Below are 17,666 nucleotides of genomic sequence, written 5' to 3'. Positions count from 1 at the left end.
AGTGGGTAGGCACATGGTATAAAAATGAATGATGAAACAAACTAAAATAAATATAAACAAATAAAAATATAAAAAAAGAAAAATAGCTAAAAATAAAAAAGGAGGGCCTGTCATGCTCTGAAATTATTGAACTCAATGTTCAGTCCGCTAGGCTGTATCATGCTTAATTGATCAATGAGATGCTGTTCCTCGAGCTTGCATTGATGTTCACTGGAACACTGCAGCAAGCCCAGGACAGATATGTGGGCATGACAGCAGGGGGTGTGTTGAAATGGCAAGCAACCAGAAGCTCGGAGTCATGCTTTCAGACTGAGCAGAGGTGTTCTGCAAAGCGGCCACCCAAACTGCGTTTGATCGTCCCAATGTAGAGGAGACGACATTGTGAGCAGCGACTACAGTATACTAAATTGAAAGAAATACAAATAAATCGCTGTTTCACCTGAAAGTGTTTGGGGCCTTAGACAGAAAGTTAACATACAGGTACAGCAAACAATCAGGAAGGCAGATGGCATGTTAGACTTTATTGCAAGGGGATTGGAGTACAAGAATAAGGAAGTCTTGCTACAATTATATAGGACTTTGGTAAGAACACACCCTGAATACTGTATAAAGTTTTGGTCGCCATATCCAAGGAAGGATATATTTGCCATGGAGGCAGTTCAGCGAAGATTCACTAGATTGATTCCCGGGATGAGAGGGTTGTCCTGTGATAAAAGGCTGAGTTTATTGGGCTTATACTCTCTGGAGTTTAGAAGAATGAGAGGTGATCTCATTGAAACACACAAGATTCTGAAAGGGCTTGATGGGGTAGACACTGAGAGGTTGTTTGCCCTGGCTGAGGAATCTGGAACACAGAGGCACAGTCTCAGGATAAGGGGTTGATCATTTCTGAGTGAGATGAGGAGAAACAGTCAGAGGGTTGTTAAACTTTGGAATTTTCTATCCCAGAGGGTTGTGGATGCTACATTGTTGAGTATATTCAAAGCTGAAATAAATAGATTTTTGGAGCTCAGGAATCAAAGAATATGAGGAGCAGGAGGAGAAGTGGAGTTAAGGCAAAAGATCATATTCAACTGTGGAACAAGCTCATGGGGCAGAATGTTCTACTCTTGCTCTTATTTCTTATGTTCTTTGTTCCTGCTTCTCTCTGCTTAGAGAGAAGACAATGAAACCCGCTCTCGGTGACCTCCTGGATGCATCAATGCATAGCAAACTGAGAAATGTTGGTGATGTTGCTGACTCCAGCCTGGAAAGATCCACTTGCATAGAAATTGAGAGCCACTGTGACCTTAACGGCCACTGGCAACACCATCCTCACCCTGCTCTGCAGCTACAGGTCCAGTTCGAAGAGGTGGCACAGTTCTGTGACCACCTCCTTGATGAAGTGTAGCTGCCACAGACATTGCTTTTAGTTGAGGTACAAGTAGGAGAAGTGCTCTCTGAAGGCCTGCAGTGGGTAAATCCTTCTATTGAGAGCTCCCCCTCCTCCTTCCTCTGCAAGCAGCTTTTCCGCTCTGTTGTCTCTGCTCCATCCTTCTGTCATGCTGCTTCCCGAGATAACTAGAGCCCTCATGACTGAGAGCAAGTTTTCTGCTCAGAAGCCTTTCAAATCCACAGCACTCCCGCTGAAGTTCCAGCACCACTCTCTTCTGAATGAAAGAACTTCTGTCAACTCTTCCGACAACACAGCACACAGTATCTTTGCAGCAGTAAAAGAAAGCCAAAAGCACCTCACCTAAAAGTTCCATGGTGATTTATTTAAATAGTGCTGATGGGGGCTCCCTCAAGCAGCTGAACATATGTTCAGCTGCACATGTTTTGAGAGAGGGCATTAACAGGAGCTGTGAGGTCCAAAATGTCAGGTTGGATCCGAAGTCAGCATTGGAGGCTAACTGATCCCACTCTGCGCGATTCGGGTACACGCATGGGACAACCATGCTATCGCCCTTCTTACGACCGAGGCAGGAGGATTGCACTGTTTATTCTAGTTCCACATCTCCACAGGTCACAACATATATTTGAAATTTTCCCACTTACCGATATGGTCAATCAAATACTCTATTTTTCTCAGAATGAAACACACTAACCAGGTTTCTTTAATGAACAATATAATTATCAGTTTATTATAAAACAAGTCTTAACTAGTAATTAAGTAATGCATAAACATACAGATTGAAATTTTAAAGTCTCCTTTTTACCTTAGCCCCTCTCACTCACAAGCACACATATATATACCGGTTGAAAAAAGAAAGTTTAAAAAAAAGGGGATTCTGGTTCAGAGCTCTGTTACAGACAAAAAAAAAACACTTGGGCTGAATACTGTCTTGTTTTTGAAGTAAACAGCAGATGAGATATGTTGTTCCAAAAGTGGCATACAGTCTAACTTCCGAGTGCACATAGACGGGACACTGAAATCTTTTAGAAGAGTTCTTTACAGGCGGCATTGAGAATTGATTGAGCAGGCTTTTCTTCAAAAACAGAAAATAGGATGAATTGACACAGTGGACTTCTCAGGGTCTTTTAGAGAGTTGCTGGAAAGCAAGCTGGGTTCTGGTTTTCTCTCCTTCCTTGACACTTCTTCAGCAACAAGCTAACTTTATCTCATCCCAGGAGGTAAACACACTGACACTGCAACCAACAGCTTGTGTGTTTGCTGCCCTCTCGGGTGTGTGCTGCTGCTCCCAGGCGTGTCCTATCAAGGAGCACACGACTGACTTCTCTGCCCACAACTTTCCAGTTACCAGGGTTTCTGTTCTATTTTTAATTTGAGTCATGTGACAACCAGTTAATATTGTCTTCAAACTAGTTTTTTCAGTGCCCTCCTGAACAAAAACTGGTCGAACATTTATTCAGTTTGACTATGAGTTCCTCAAAAAATATTTTAACAAAAAAACGGAATGACTTTCATAACACCCTTCAAAAGATCGCGATCAGTGCAGGCTGCACCAAAAGTCATAGGGAGTGGATACCCTGTCATTTTATTCTTTCCTGGCTCCTGTAGCATTGAAAGCAGTGACACTACAGAGCAAAATTTTATGAGCATGTCTTTAAGCTGTTCCCAGAGATGAATTTTTGCTGAAGCTTGACAGGACCACTGTGAGCGGTGCCTGATGGAAGTCTTTTTTTAAAAAAGGCCTATTGGGGGACTTGTATACTGAACTAAATACCCACAGAAGTTAAAAATAAATACGACTGTTACAGAATGACTGGACATTTCCAAATATACCATGGATGAAGCAAGAATATTTGAGAAACAGGAACCAGCAGAACCAGCTTCACTACCATTCGAATAATGGGTTGGTCTTGTTAATATAATTACAGCAGACAAAATAGCATTCATACTCCACCCTCATATAACCAAAGGGCAAAGGGAAGCTTGAGAAACCTGTTACCTAGAAGGCACCACTGGTTAAAGTTTTTTATTGGCAGGCTACATATCTGGAAATGCAGCTGTCTTTTTACACTCACTTTGCTGTCTTCCATTCACTTAATTTTTGATACTCTGTCTTTCTAGCTGCCCAGTTACTAAATGCAGTCAACACTATTGTGAAAGGAATTGTACAAAACTGTTAGAATATCTCACTGTGAATGGTGATTGCTTGGACTGTAGGTAGGTAGTTAAGTAGGATGGCATACTTCCATCTATGCAGGTTGATGGACACACAAAAACAATCCATTTAGGTGGGGTGTCTTCTCTTGGTGCACCTTTGCTGATGGCTGTGAAAGCCAATCCTTGAGAGACAGGTTCTGCCACAAGTGCTACACGTGTGGCTGCCAAGTGATGCTGTGAATTGCTGTTTTTGACTCCTGTTGCCAAGCTGCTGTAGCAACTGGTCATCGTGGTAGTGCACACTGTCCACATGATGTGTCGGCATTTCCCTCTTTCGCCAGCTAGTGACTCTCAGGTGCAATAGTCGACATTTAGGGCCTTCATGTCACGCTTGCAAGCATCCTTAAAGTGGAGCTTTGGGTGCCCCACTAGTCATCTGGCCCCGGCTACCTCACCATACAGAAGGTCCTTGGGTATGCGGCCATCTTCCATCCTGTGGACGTATCCGATCCACCAAAGCCGCCTCTGTTTGATTAGTGCCAGCACACATGGAGCTCTGCCTTTGAGAGGACTGCCACATTTGTGATGCAAAAACAAAAAGTGCTGTAAAAACTCAAAAGGTCTAGCAGCATCTGTGGAGAGAGAAACAAAGTTAACGTTTCAGGTCGGTGACCTTTCATCAGAACTGACAAAGGTTAGAAAAGAATTAGGTTTTAAGCAAGTAAAGGAGGTGGGTGGGGGAGAGAAAAAAGGGGAAGGTGTTTGATAGGCAGAGGGTGATTAAATAACAAAGCTGTGCTGGGACAAAGGCAAAGTGTGTGTTAATGTTTGTGGTGAAAGATGAAGTATTAGTTCAGAGAGACTGCTAATAGCACAATAATGAGCAGCTACATGACTACATGAAAAGCAGGAACATGGTTAAAAAATAAAATATTTAAAAAGGGCCAGTCATGCTCTGAAGTTATTTTACTCAATGTTCAGTCCGCAAGGCTGTAGAGTGCCTAATCGAAAGATCAGGTGCTGCTCATCGAGTTGATGTTCACTGGAACACTGGAGCAGGCCAAAGACAGAAATGCTGGCATGAAAGCAGGGGGGAGTGTTGAAATGGCCAGCAACAGGAAGCTTGGGGTCATGCTTTCGGACTGAGCAGAGGTGTTCCGCAAAGCGGTCATCCAATCAGAGTTTGGTCTCCCCAATGTAAAGGAGACTGCATTGTGAGCAGCAAAAACAGTATACTAAATTGAAAGAAGTACAAGTAAATTGCTGTTTCACCTGAAAGGGGTGTTTGGGGCTTTGGATAGTGAGGATAGAGAAGGTAAAAGGGCAGGTATTACACCTCCTGCGGTTGCATGGAAAGGTGCCATGGAAAGGGGACAAGGTGTCGGGGGTGATGGAGGAGTGGACCAGGGTGCCACAGAGGGAATGATCCCTTCGGGCAGGGGAAGGGAGGGGAAGCTGTGTTTGGTAGTGGCATCAGGCTGTAGGTGACAGAAATGGCGGAGGATGATCCTCTGGATGTGGAGACTGGTGGGGTGGAAAATGAGGACAAGGGGAACCCTGTCTCGGTTCTGGGAGGGAGGGGAAGGCATGAGGGCTGAAGTGCGGGAAATGGGCCGGACACAGTTGAAGTCCCTGTCAACCATAGTGTGGGGGAATGCTCGGTTGAGGAAAAAGGAAGACATATCAGAGGTGCTGTTGTGGAAGGTTGCATCATCCGAACAGATGCGTCGGAGATGGAGAAACTGGCAGAATGGAATGGAGCTCTGACAGGAGGCAGGGTGTGAAAAAGTGTAGTCGAGGTAGCTGTGGGAGTCGGTGGGCTTGTAATGAATTTTAGTGGACAGCCTATCCCCAGAGATGGAGACAGAGAAGTCGAGGAAGGGAAGGGAAGTGTCGGAGATAGACCATGTAAAGGTGAGAGAAGGATGGAAATTGGAAGCCAAGTTGATAACATTTTCCAGTTCAGGGTGGGAGCAGGAAACGGCACCGTTACAGTCATCAATGTACCGGAAAAAGAGTTGGGGGAGGGAGCCTGAGGAGGACTGGAACAAGAAATGTTAGACATATCCCACAAAAAGATAGGCATAACTAGGACCCATGCAGGTACCCATAGCAACACCTTTTACTTGAAGGAAGTGAGTGGAGTTGAAGGAGAAGTTGTTCAATGTGAGAACAAGTTCAGCCAGGCGGAGGAGGGTGGTGATGGATGGGGACTGGTGTCATTTGTGATTTTGTCCTGCCAGGATGTATCCATAATGCGCCACAGACAGCAAAGATGGAAATTACTGACCTACAGTCATCTCCGATTGGCTACCTAGAGCATCGTAACTTGAATGTTTGGGGGATGGAGGTGGCAACCCGGTGGTGGGAAGCAGCAAAATGAAGCTGCTCCCTTTGCACACCTGGAAGACAAGATCACACCTACTTTTGTGACGATTTGCGCCCTGCCGGTCGGTGCCTTCAACATTAAAAACAACAACATCAAGAGCAAATGGCTAAAGGAATAAACCCAACAAAATATGGAATGGAGTCCCAATGCGCAGTTGGTGTTTCCCTCAAGTTAGCACCTTTCGTCAGCTCCTGCAACTGAATAGGCCCCAGTCGTATAGGTTTTTGTTTTTCCTCTGGACACCAGCCTACGAGGTCGCTAGGGGGTTGCAGATGCTAGGCAAGTCTGCACCTCCTAAAATCATGCATAGGCCAAGCAGCAAACAAAGAAGGGTAAACCTTTGGCTTGGAAGCTGGAATGTGAGGACTGTGTGTCCTGGAATGAGCAATGATCCATACTCCAGAGCAAGTGTACGCAAGACAGCCCTGATTGACCAAGAGCAACACAAGCTTGGTGTTGACCTTGCTGCTTTACAAGAAACCAGATTAGCTGACACAGGCTCTATTTGAGAGGCAAATTACACCTTCTACTTGCATGGAAAGAGTGCTGAAGATTTCCCTAAGCATAGTATAGGCTTCACAGAGAGCAACTGGTTGACACAGGCAATTGAGCTGCCAGTAGCAACCTTGAAGTGCCTCATCTCCCTGTGGCTATCATCTGATGGAGGCACAGTTAACATCATATGCGTCCAAGCACCAACTTTGAACACCAGCGTCTCAGATAAAGAGCATTTCTATGACTCCATAGATGACATTCTGAGAAGCATCCCAAATTGTGAGAGGCCTTTCATCCTAGGTGACTTCAACACACGTGTTGGACTGTAAGATTTTAGTTAAAGTGATGAATGAGTGCTGCTCTGCAATGGTAGACCAAGTAATAACCTTAATTTTATATTGTGTTATTTGTTGCTTTACTTTAATAGATTTTGTTTTTTTCCCATCATACTAATACTCCATTTGAACTTGAGCAACATTAGCAAAGGGAGCCAGCCATAATTTGACAGACAAGAACTGAGATACAAGTTAAGGACCCTTGTCAACTATTTGTCAGCTATTCAGTATATTCCACAAAGGGTGGTTATTTCCATATGAATTGTCAATGTTGAAATGTATAAAACAGTGACTCTACTGTTGGAATTGCATTCGGATTCAATAAGTATTGCGTAAGATTTTAAATGACATTTTTGTAGACAGCTGCTCTTAGAAGTACCAGAGGTTGGGATGAATATCATTTCCTGTTCCTTCTGTATCAATATCTTTTCCTCAGACTCTGATGTAGTTGTGACATTTTACAAAGAAGTAGAAATCATAACAGCAGAAGTTTAATTTTCAGCATGTTATTCAGGCATCAGTCTTGTCTCAGTGGTAGCACTGTTGCCACTGAGTCAAAGGGTTGTGTTCAAACTCCCCTCCATTGATTTGAGCACATTATCTCAAATAACATTCAGCAATAAAAGTGAAAAATTCCAAGTGCATTCTTCCCGACATTGTTATGACCAAGGCGGGAGGAGTGCACTGTTAATTCAGTCCCGCTTCTCCACAGATTACGACATATCTTAAAAATTTTCCCACTTACTGAACAGCTAATCAGATACATTATTTCCCCCAGAATAGATCACACTAACCAGGTTTCTTTACTGAACAACAAAATTAACAGTTTATTATAAAACAAGTCTTAACTTGTAATGAAGTAAATCAATATCACATAGATCAAATTTTTAAAAATCCAACATTAAATTTAAAAGTCCCTTTTCTACCTTAAACAAATTTTAAAGTCCTTTTTTACCTTAGTCCCTTCACACATGCATATATACATTGGTTAACCAAAACAAAAAAAGGATTTTTAGATCAGAGCTCTATTATAGACAAAAAAAACAGGCAGATCACTTTTCCACTCCTGAAGAAAATAGCAGATGAGACATGCTGCACCAAACTGGCACACAGTCCAAAGTTCGAGCACATGCAGATAGATTACTAGAATCTTCCAGTATAGTTCTCTTCCGGTGGCATTGAGAATTGTTTTTAGCAGGCTTTCTTCTAATACAGGAAACAAGATGAATCAACACAGTGAACTTCACAAAATCTTTTAGGGAATTGCAGGAAAGAGAGCTGGGTTGTCGTCTTCTGTTTTTTCTTGGAATTCTGTCCTTCTTCTGTCCTTTTTTGACACTTCAGTAGCACTTCGCTTTTATCTCCTCCCAGAAGGTAAAACCACACACAAACTGACTAACAACCAGAAAACTTGTCAATTTTTTTCTGCCCATCCAGGTGCTCTCTGGTATTACTGGGCTTGTCCAATCAAAGGAGTGCTTGTCACTTTTCTGTTCCCTGTTACCAGGGCTTCTGCTCTAAACCTAACCCGAACCATGTGACAACCAGCAATGCTGTTGCCAGTACGGCTTCCTCAGTGCCCTTGATGGCTTCCTTTCAATAAAAAAAAATCCGGTTCACATTTATTCAGCTTGACCATAAATTCCTTTAAAAATATTTTTTAACAAAAAAAGAATCACTTTCATAACAAGTGGAAAACTTTTACACACAAGTTTCTCAATCTGTATATGTTTTTAATTCACTTGTGGGATGTGGGCATCACTGGCAAGGACAGCATTTATTGCGCATCTCTAATTGCCCTTGAGAAGGTGGTGGTGAGCTGCATTCTTGAATCACTGCAATCTGTGTGGTGAAGGCACTCCCACGGTGCAGTTAGGTAGGGAATTCCAGGATTTTGACCCAGCGATGATGAAGGAACAGTGATACATTTCCAAGTCAAAATGGTGTGTGACTTGGAGGGGAACTTGCAGGTGCTGGTGTCCCCAAACACCTGCTGCCCTTGTCCTTCTAGGCAGTAGAGATTGTGGTTTTATGAGGTGCTGTTGAAGAAAATTTGGCAAGTTGCTGCTGTGCGTCTTGTGGATGGTGCATAATGAAGCCATGGTGCCCCAATAGTGCAGGGAATGAATGTTTAAGGTCGTGGATGGGGTGCTGATCAACCAGGCTGCTTTGTCCTGGATGATGTTGAGCTTCATGAGTGTTATGGGAGATGCACTAATCCAGGCAAGTGGAGAGTCTTCCATCACACTCCTGACTTGTGCCTTGTAGATGATGGAAAGGCTTTGAGGAGTCAGAAAATGAGTTATTCACTACAGAATAACCAGCTTTTCACCTGCTTGTGTAGCTACAGTATTTAGGTGACAGGTCCAGTTAAGTTTCTGGTCAATGGTGATCCGCAGGATGTTGATGGTGGGGGATTCAGAAATTGTAATGCCATTAATGTCAAGGGAATTCTTATGTTTTACGATTTTCATATCAAAGAGATATTGAAATGAATCCCTAATCTTACTATCATCTTCAAAATTAATGGCATAGACCTGATAATTCCATAAAAAGTTATAAAATGGCAGTGGAGAGATCCAGCAAAGAATGCCCTGTATAACTTATTGTTATAACATGCAGGAAATATATCTTTTTTAAAAGGGAAACTGGCTGAAAGAGGTGATAGGCAGCTGAATGAGCATAAATAAATAAAATTTGGTGGTTACGACAAAACATGCAAAGTCAAAAGAAAACTGTACGTAAAAAATGGGAGGTGAGAAAAATAGATATACAGAAGATACACCAATAGCAAAGAGCCAGGAAACAGAAAGGAAAATAGAGAGGAAAGAAACATAAAGAAAGATAGTATCAAATGATTTTTCTTTTGTCTTCTCCATTGGTTCTTCAATACAATTAATTCAGTTTATCTCTACTCCCAGAACCCATGGAGATCAGAAATAAAAACAGAAAGTCTTGGAAATACTCAGCAGGTCTGGCAGTATATGTGGAGGGAGAAGCAAAGTTAACGTTTCAAATCTGTGACCTTTCATCAGAACTGGCAGAAGTTAGAAATAGGCTTTGAGCAAGTGAAAGGGGATGGGGGGGAAGAAGAACGAAAGAGAAGGGGCTGAATTTTACAGACACCCTCCCCCACCCCCACCCCCACTGACAGCAGAGTTCATGGCGGGGGTGCGGAAAATGCCTCCGGGAGAGGGTCGCCATGCACCCCGATGTCGATAGGGCCCGGCCTAATATTGCTGGTGGTGGTGAGGCCTCCTGCCACTCAGTGATGGGACTCACATTTACATATTCAAATAAATTAAAATGAATGCATTAATTATACTTACACTGCCGCCTTCTGTCTCGCTGTGATCTTCCTGCCACTGGCCAGCACTCCCGTGCCTTCGGATCCCCATTCGGGGAAATGAGGCGGAACACTGGTGGGGAGGGGGGAGGAGGTATATTTTCAGAGCGGAGGGTGGGGGAAATGGGGTCAATGTGATATCCTTGCTGTAGTGGATGGTGGGAAGGGGTTTAGGTTAAAGTTTATGCACTTTGTGGGGGTGGGGGGGCTGGTGGACACGTGGACAAGCTAAGTGTTTTGGAGGTGGAGAGGGCAAGTATTAATTTAATTGTTATTGGCAGGTGGGAGGGAGCAAGATAATTGTATTTAACTTTTTTTCATTGACTTTATCGGAAGTGGCGGCAGTGAGAGCGGGAACAGGCGAGAGGAGCCGGGATATAAAAGAGCTGAAACCCGAGGCCCAAGAGCAGAAGCGGCAGCGGTGGTGAGAGCGGGAACAGGCGAGAGAAGCCGGGATATAAAAGAGCCGAAACCCGAGAGCAGAAGAGGCAGCAGCGCTGAGAGCGGGAACAGGCGAGAGGAGCCAGGATATAAAAGAGCCGAAACCCGAGAGCAGAAGTGGCAGCGGCAGTGAGAGCGGGAACAGGCGAGAGGAGCCGGGATATAAAAGAGCCGAAACCCGAGAGCAGAAGTGGCAGCGGCGGTGAGAGAGCTCTGTTCAGTGGAACTGTGGACCTGCTTGACCAACAAAAATCGAAGTGTGACATCACAGGAAAGCTGGTAAGTGATTGGTAGGTATTTCTTCCACGTCTCTTTTTTGTTTTGGCCAAGTGATTTAAATCAGGAGATGTCATTATAGATTAAGAATACCCTTAGATAATTCATTTTTAAAAAAATACTGAGATCCAAATTAATTCATTAATTAGACTAGAGATGGCTGGGCAGGCGATGTGTTGCAGCTGTAGTATATGGGAGCTGGTGGACACTGGTGTGATCCACGGTGACCACATTTGCAGCATGTGTTGGCTGCTTGAGGAACTTTGACTCAGAGTTGATGAGCTGGTGTCCGAGCTGCGGACATTGCAACACATCAGGGAGGGGGAGAGTTACCTGGACGCTGTGCTTCAGGAGACAATCACACCCCTTAGATTAATTACATCAAATTTGGACCGTGGTCATGGACAGGAGGGTGTGACTGCAAATGAGGCAGGTATGGCGATCCAGAATTTAGCTTTGGAGAAGCCTCTGTCAGTGCCCTTATCCAATAGGTATGAGGTTCTTGCTCCCAGTGTGGACAAAGGCACAGACTGCAGGGCAGATGAGCGAACTGACCACAGCACCATGGTTCAGAGTGTCATTCAAGTGGGGGGAGGAAAGAGAAATGTAGTAGTAATAAGGGATAGCATAGTTAGGAATAGATACTCTTCTCTGCAGCAAAGATAGAGAGTCCCGAACGCTGTGTTGCCTACCTGGTACCAAGGTTAAGGACATCTCTTCTGGGCTAGAGAGGAACTTGGAGGGAGAAGGAAAGGATCCAGTTGTCGTGGTCCATGTAGGTACCAATGACATAGGTAGGACTAGGAAAGAGGTTCTGCCGAGGGACTATGAGCAGCTCGGGGCTAAATTAAAAAGCAGAACCGTAAAGGTAATAATCTGAGCGACGTGCAAATTGGCATAGGGTAAATAAAATTAAAGAGGTAAATGCGTGGCTCAAAGATTGGTGTGGGAGAAATGGGACACTGGCACCAGTACTGGGGAAAGAGAGAGTTGTTCTGTTGGGATGGGCTTCACTTGAACCATGCTGGGACCATTGTCTTGGCCAATTGTATAACTAGAGTTGCAGATAGGACTTTAAACTAAATAGTGGGGGGCAGGGTTCAATTGAAGGGAAGTTTAAAAAGTCAAAAAGTAACGAGAGAGCAGAGGTGCAGGGTAGTGAAGGGGCATACATTAATCAGAGAGTGACAGGGAGGGACAGAGAATATAAGCATAAGAGTACAGCAGAAATTAGAACCAGAGTAGGTAAAAATTGTAAAAAGTCAAAGCTTAAGGCTCTTTATCTGAATGCACGTAGCATTTGTAACAAGATAGATGAGCTGACGGCACAGATAGAAATAAATGAAAATGATTTGATAGCTATCACAGAGACATGGTTGCAGGATGACCAGGACCGGAAACTCAATGTTCAAGAATATTTGACGTTCCTGAAGAATAGGCAGAAAGGAAAAGGAGGTGGGGTAGCTTTGCTATTAAAGGAAGGGATCAGTGCAGTTGTCAGTAATGACATAGGTGTAATCGATCGTGATGTAGAATCAGTTTGGGTGGAAAAAAGGAATAGCAAGGGAAAGAAATCATGGGTGGGAGTGGTCTATAGGCCCCCAAGGAGTTGCCTCTCTGTAGAACAAATTATTAATCAGGAAATAATGGAGGCATGTAAGAAGGGCACTGCAATTATCATGGGTGATTTTAATCTGCATATAGACTGGACAAATCAAATTGGCAAGGGTAGCATGGAAGACGAATTTGTAGAGTGTATCAGGGATTGTTTCTTCGAACAATACGTTGCAGAACCTAAGCAGGAACAGGCTATTTTAGATTTGGTAATGTGTAATGAGATAGGATCAATAAGAGATCTCGTAGTTAAGGATCCTCTAGGGGGAAGCGATCATAACATGGTAGAATTTCAAATTCAGTTTGAGGGTGAGCAACTCGGGTCTCAAACCAGTGTCTTCAACTTAAACAACGGCAATTACAGAGGCATGAAGAAAGAGTTGTCTAAAGCAGGCTGGGAAAAAAGACTACAGGGAAAGTCATTAGATGAGCAGTGGCAGACTTTTAAGCAAATATTTCATAACACTCAGCAAACATTTATTTCGGTCAGAAGGAAGGACTTGATGAGAACGATGAACAAAGGAAGTTAAGGAGAGTATCAAATCAAAAACAAAGGCGTACATGGGGCGAAAGCTCGTGGTAGGCCAGAGGATTGGGAGTTTTTTTAGAAACCAGCAGCATAGGGTAAATAAAATTAAAGAGGTAAATGCGTGGCTCAAAGATTGGTGTGGGAGAAATGGGACACTGGCACCAGTACTGGGGAAAGAGAGAGTTGTTCCGTTGGGATGAGCTTCACTTGAACCATGCTGGGACCATTGTCTAAAAAACTAATAAAGAGGGAGAAAATTGATTGAGAGTAAATTGGCAAGAAATATAAAAACAAACAGTAAGAGCTTCTACGGGTATATAAAAAGGAAGAGAATAGCTAAAGTAAGTGTGGGACCCTTAGAGGATGAGACTGGGGAATTAATAACAAGGAACAGGGAAATGGCAGATAATTTAAACCAATATTTTGCATCAGTCTTCACGGTGGAGGACACTATAAACATCCCAACAGTAATAGATGAGCAAGGTGTAAATGGGAGTGAAGAACTTGTAACAATCTCTATCACAAGGGAAAAGGTGCTTGACAAACTGATGGGACTGAAGGCAGACAAATCGCCAGGACCTGATGGCCTGCATCCAAGGGTTTTTAAAGAAGTGGCTGCAGAGATAGTGGAGGCATTGGTCATAATATACCAAAACTCACTGGATTCCGGTAAGGTACCAGCGGATTGGAAAACTGCTAATGTGACGCCCCTATTCAAGAAAGGAGTGAAACAGAAAGCAGGAAACTTTAGACCAGTTAGCTTAACATCTGTCATTGGGAAAATGCTAGAGTCCATGATGTAGGAAGAAATAGCAGGACATTTTGAAAAACATAATGCAATCAAACAGAGTCAACAAGGTTTTATGAAAGCAAAATCACGTTTGACAAATTTGTTAACATTATTTGATGATATAACAAGCAGAGTGGATAAAGGGGAACCAGTAGATATAGTGTATTTGGATTTTCAGAAGACATTTGATAACGTGTCACATAAAAGGTTATTGCACAAAATAAGAGCTCAGGTTATTGGGGGTAATGTATTGGCATGGATTGAGAATTGGCTAACACACAGAAGGCAGAGAGTCAGGATCAATGGGTCTTTTTCAGGTTGGAAAGCCGTAACTCATGGGGTGCCACAAGGATCGGTCCTAGGGCCTCACCCATTTACGATCTATATTAATGATTTGGAGGAAGGGACAGAGTGTAGTGTATCCAAATTTTCTAACGATACAAAAATAGGTGGGAAGGCATGTTGTGATGAGGACACAAAGAATCTACACAAGGATATAGATAGGTTAAGTGAGTGGACAAAAACTTGGCAGATGGAGTTCAATGTGGGGAAGTGTGAGATCATCCACTTTGGTAGGAAGAATAAAAAGGCAGATTATTATTTAGATGGAGAAAGACTACAAAATACTGCAGTACAGAGGGATCTGGGTGTTCCTGTACATGAAACACAAAAAGTTAGCATGCAGGTGCAGCAAATAATTAGGAAGGCAGATGGAATTTTGGCCTTTACTGCTAGGGGGTTAGAGTTGAAAAATAGGGGAGTCTTGTTACAACTGTACAGGGTGTTGATGAGGCCACACCTGGAGCGCTGTGTACAGTTTTGGTCCCCGTATTTTAGGAAGGATATCCTAGCATTAGAGGCTGTTCAGAAAAGGTTCACTAGGCTGATTCCTGGGATGGAGGGGTTGTCTTTATCAAGAACGGCTGAACAGATTAGGCCTTTATTCATTCGAGTTTAGAAGAATGAGGGGTGATCTTATTGAAGCATATAAGATTTTAAGGAGGCTTGACAGGGTAGATGTTGAGAATATGTTTCCACTGGTGGGGAATCTCGAACTAGGGGACATAATTACAGAATAAGGGGACAAACATTGAGATGTGAAGGAATTTCTTCTCTCAGAGGTGGTGAATCTCTGGAATTTTCTACCTCGGAGAGTTGTGGAGACTAGGTCACTAAATGTATTTCAGGAGGAGGTAGATCAATTTTTGAAATCTTGGGGAGTTGAGGGTTATGCGGAGCAGGCCTGAAAGAAGAGTTGAGGCCTGGGACAGATCGGCCATGATCTTATTGAATGGCAGGGCAGTCTGGAGGAGCTGGATGGCCTACTCCTGCTCCTATTTCTTATGTTCTTATGTTTAGCTTTAAATATTTAAATTTAATGATAGGGCTCAAATCCCTTTAAAAATGGCATCACTGCCTGCACATCGGCAGTGATGCCATTGCTGGGGACAGACAGCCCGCCCCCTCCATGTGATCGGGGTGAGGGGGTGGATTGGCCTGCACCGGCTATTTAAATGAGCTGCCGCGCTTAGGATCATGGCTGCTTCGCGATGTGTGGCCAGCGTGGACGGGCCGCCATTGTTTTCGCCCACTGCTGATTTCGGCAGCGGCCTTCTAAAATTCAGCCCAACGTGTGTGATAGGGCACAGGGTAGGAGAGATTAATGACAGAGATGTCACAGAACAAAAGACAAAGGGAGTGCTAATAGTTGTAGTAAAAGACAAAGCATTAGTCCAGAGACAATGTTAATGGCAGAATAATGAACAGCTCTGTCCAAAAGCAAATGCATGAAAAATGGGTTAAAACAGGCACATGGTAAGAAAAAAGAAAAATTAAAATGGCAGTCATGCTTTGAAATTGTTGAACTCAATGTTGAGTCCAGAAGGCTATAGAGTGCCTAATCGAAAGATGAGGTGCTGTTCCTCAAGCTTATGCTGAGCTTCATTGGAACACCGTACCAGGCCAAGGACAGAAATGTGGGCACGTGAGCAGGGTGGTGAATTAAAATGACAGGTGAACGGAACCTTGGGGTCATGCTTGCAGACTGAGCAGAGGTGTTCCGCAAAGCGGTCACACAATCTGCGTTTGGTCTCCCCAGTGTATTGGATACCACATTGTGAGCAGCGAATACAGTATACTAAATTGAAAAAAGTACAGTAAATCGCTGCTTCACCTGGAGGGAATGTTTGGGGCCTTGGATGGTGAGGAGAGAGGAGGTAAAAGGGCAGGTATTACACTTCCTGCAATTACATGGGAAGGTGCCATGGGAAGAGGATGAGGTTTCGGGGGTAATGGAGGAGTGAATCAGGGAATTGCGGAGGAAACAATCCCTTTAGAATGCTTATGGGGGAGGGGGGAAGAGGAAGACGTGTTTGGTGGTAGCATCGTGCTGTAGGTGACTGAAATGGCGGGGGATGTTAGTTTGTATGTGGAGGCTGGCGGGGTGGAAAGTGAGGATAAGGGGAACCCGGTCGTGGTTCTGGGAAGGAGGGGAAGTGTGAGGGAAGAAGTGCAGGAAATGGGTCGGACAAAGAGATCAATGCAGATCCCATGGAGATCAATTTTGTGAGAAATTTGTGCTTATTACACTTAGATTGCCTCTCACTGAATCTTGATATTGTACAATGCAGCCCAAAAGTATTGCAGGATAATTATGATGAGGAAGGTGATTCTGTCCACCTTAGTTCATTCATTCTGACAGACTCCAAGTCCTCCCACTCGAGCATTCAATGGTTTCCAATTAAATCATTCCAGGTTTTCCACCTCCATTACTCTACCTGAAGGTCTATTCCACCTATTGATCACTCTTTATTTGAAGAACCTCCTGCTATCATGCCTAAATTTGCCTTTTACTAGTTTGAATCTATGTCTGCTTGGTCTACACTAATAATTTAGTTTCAAGTAATCTGATGTCCATTACCATTTTTAATCCCATATTCTGTCCCATGTACCACAATCAGGTTGCCTTTCAGTTGCCTTCTTTCAGAGTCCAAGGGCAGGATTTTTAGTTCTATATTGGGGTGAGCATGGAGGTGGGTGGGTGGGAAAATTTGCACTGCTGGCCTGCTTGCTGTTTTGCTGGCACCATCTCACTCCTGTTATTTTCCTGGAGACGGGATGGGGGTCAGCAGGACTACCCGCCTGCCAGTGGCAGGTAGCCAACTGAGCTAGTTAAAAGCCTATCAAGGCCTATTGCCAGAGGCCGACTGGAACTTTCCTGTTGGCCTGTTGTCCCCTTCCGAGGCATCAGGGACCAGGTCAACTGCCTGGAGATAGCCTTCCAGTGGCAGACTGGAGGGGCCCAACACCTCAGGCAGGCTTCGAGGCCCTCACTGCCTGCCTGGCCACAGGTGCGGCCTCCTACACAACGGTGGCCTGGCTGCTGAGGCTAGTTTTAAAGTTAGAAGTTTAAGAAGCTGGAGAAAGGGCACCTCAAAATGGAGGAACCCTCTCTCTCTTACCTAAAAAGGCAGCCTGCTGCTTCTTCAGTGCTGGAGGGCATCCTATTGGCCCTCCAGCTTTGAGAGCTCAACCACCATCCTTAATTGGATGGCAAGCCTGCCCTCTGGAAAATAACTGGCCAGTTCAGGGAAAATCACTGCTGGGTGACTGTTCCCCACATAATGTGGGGTTTTGCCCTCCATTTCACTCGGACATCGTGGTACCAACCCAAAGAGCAAAATCCTGCCTCAAATATCTCCAGGCTGCCTTTCCCCATAACTCAGTTCTCTGATGCTAGGTATGAGCCTTGTGGCCCTTTTCTTCCATTTCTTAAATAGCTGTTCTGTGACTTGTTGGACAGAACTGGACACATTACTGTGCTCTAGGTCACTATACAATTTAAATATCCTAGGTTGTGAAGGCTGTTAGGTCTTTTTCAACTTCATTCTTAGCTATTTCA

Source organism: Heterodontus francisci, chromosome 12 (assembly GCF_036365525.1).
Source record: "Heterodontus francisci isolate sHetFra1 chromosome 12, sHetFra1.hap1, whole genome shotgun sequence".
In the NCBI taxonomy this organism is placed as follows: domain Eukaryota; kingdom Metazoa; phylum Chordata; class Chondrichthyes; order Heterodontiformes; family Heterodontidae; genus Heterodontus; species Heterodontus francisci.
This window is presented reverse-complemented; position numbering follows the sequence as displayed.